We start from the raw sequence: 2,419 nt of genomic DNA, 5'->3' as shown, positions 1-2,419 counted from the left end.
TTCACCACTGAGCGGCGCTGTTTCACCACTGAGCGGCGCTGCTTCACCATGGAAATTATTCATTCTGTATCTTGCAGGGTTCCTGTTCAGCCCAGGCTGGGGGTCAGGTCACCGTCGATGTCTCACTTCAACCGGACACGCTGCTTTGGACCCGACCCGTCTCTAGGTGAGCACTGACGTGTGCATGTTCAGTATTTTGTTGTGTGTTTGGGAAGGAGAGAGGGGTTCATACCGGATCAGTCTTTTGGTGTTTTTTGTTTTTGTTACCAGGTATCAGCTTGTGATGTTTGGTATGTAATTTATTTTTTGGTTGTTCAGTTATGACCATCATAAAGAATGTTGTCCACTCTAGTGGCTGCCCAGTTAAATGTGTAAGCTGGAATGTAAACTCTCTTCATGGTCCAGTAAAATTAGGAAAAATTAAGTCACATCTAAAACAGCTGAACACTGATATTGCCTTTTTACAGGAGACTCACGTGCGCTCTGCAGATAGTAGAAAATGTTTTGAAAAATGGTCAGGTCAGGTGTTTCAGTCTAATTTACAATCCAAGTCAAGAGGGGGAGCTAGTATAGTTGTTAAACAGGTGCAGCCTCGAGTGTGTCATCATGCTGATAATGCTGGGCGGTATGTTGTAGTGGGGGAAGTGTACACGCTGCCAGTGACCTTGGTTTTGGTGTATGCACCTAATAAGGATGACTGCATTTTTTTAGTAACCTCTCAAACATACCGAATATCCATCCATCCATCCATCCATCCATCCATCCATCATCTTTACCCGCTTCTTCCATTTTGGGTCACGGGGGTCGCCGGTGCCCATGTCCAGCAATCACTGTGTGAGGGGCGGGGGACACCCTGAACAGGTCTCTAGTCCATCACAGGGCCCATACCGAACATGTCAACACACAATCTTATGGTGATACAAATTGTGTGCTCTCATCCCTTGACCGTAGTTTGACGAGGAAAACTACTCTGACTAAGTCCGCTCAACTAATCAACTCATTCCTTGAATCATATGGCGTGGCTGATGTGTTTGGTGCTGGTTGGTCTGTTCGGATCTTCAAAGCACAGACTCACCTCACCACTGGAAGAGAAGTTCCTCAGCATGACCTCAGCAGAAGTGAGGAGCACCTTCAGGAGGATTAATCCTCACAAAACTGGTCCAGACAACATCCCTGGGAAGGTGCTGAAAGACCGTGCCGATCAGCTCTGTGAGGTGCTGGCCGACATCTTTAACTCCTCCCTCACCCTGGCAACAGTTCCCACCTGCCTGAAGACCACCACCATCATCCCAGTCCCAAAGAGCTCTACAGTGACTGGTCTGAATGACTAACAGCCAGTGGCCCTCACCATGATAGTTGCTAAATGCTTCGAAAGACTGGTCATGACCCACATCAAAACAACCAACAGCATCAACGAGGACCCTCATCAGTATGCATACCATGAGAACCGATCAACAGAAGACATCATCTCCTCTGTGGTCCACACTGCTCTCACCCACCTGCAGCAGAAGAACTCCTATGTCCATATGATCTTTGTGGACTTCACATCTGCCTTCAACACCATGATCCCCCAAACCCTGATGGACAAACTTCTCACACTAGGACTAAGCCCCTCCATCTGCAACTGGGTCCTGGACTTCTTAACAAACAGACCACAGTCAGTGAGGATCCACAACTTCTCCTGTTCACACTGCTCACGTATGACTGTGCAGCTACCCATCCAGGATGTCATCCTGTAAAGTTGCAGATGATACAGCGATAGTTAGAGCTGTCATTTCTAACCCGGGCCCGAAACCTGGCCCGGACTGACCCAAATTAGGGCCGGGCCGTTATGTGATTAATGGGCGGGCTGGGCCGGTCTCGAGCTTTTAATTAGGTCAGGATCAGCCACGATCCCATTATACGATAACAAGGCCTGCCATACATCCACCAGCTGCAAGTGGCCATTTCACCGCGAGCTGACCGGCCTTGAAAGAGGTAAACAGTTCAGTTGAGCTTCAGATGGACTGTACTGCCGGGAAGTGGTCATCGCCCAAATGGACGTTCATTCTGCCGCTGCACTGTGGACGCGCGCGGCCGACGACCCAAACAGGTGAGATCACAAAGCAGACCTGGGTCAGATCTGTCCGCCTGTCTCAGTAATTCAGACAAATGCAGCAGAAACAGGTTTAAATGTTTTTTATGGCCATGAAAGGACAAACACCTCTCAACTCCGAATCTTCTGCCCCGTTTATTCAGCAGCACGTCCCCGACTGTTAATAACTAATTAAAATTGTCTGTTTCATGTTGCTGCTGATCTGCTTCATGCTGCTGCTGATCTGCTTCATGTTGCTGCTGATCTGCTTCATGTTGCTGCTGATCTGCTTCATGTTGCTGCTGATTTGCTTCATGATGCTGCTGATCTGCTTCATGTTGCTGC

Source organism: Nematolebias whitei, chromosome 12, assembly GCF_014905685.2.
Source record: "Nematolebias whitei isolate Nwh7 chromosome 12, NemWhi1, whole genome shotgun sequence".
Lineage (NCBI taxonomy): Eukaryota > Metazoa > Chordata > Actinopteri > Cyprinodontiformes > Rivulidae > Nematolebias > Nematolebias whitei.
The sequence above is the reverse complement of the archived record's forward strand: the minus strand, read 5'-3'. Positions refer to the sequence as shown.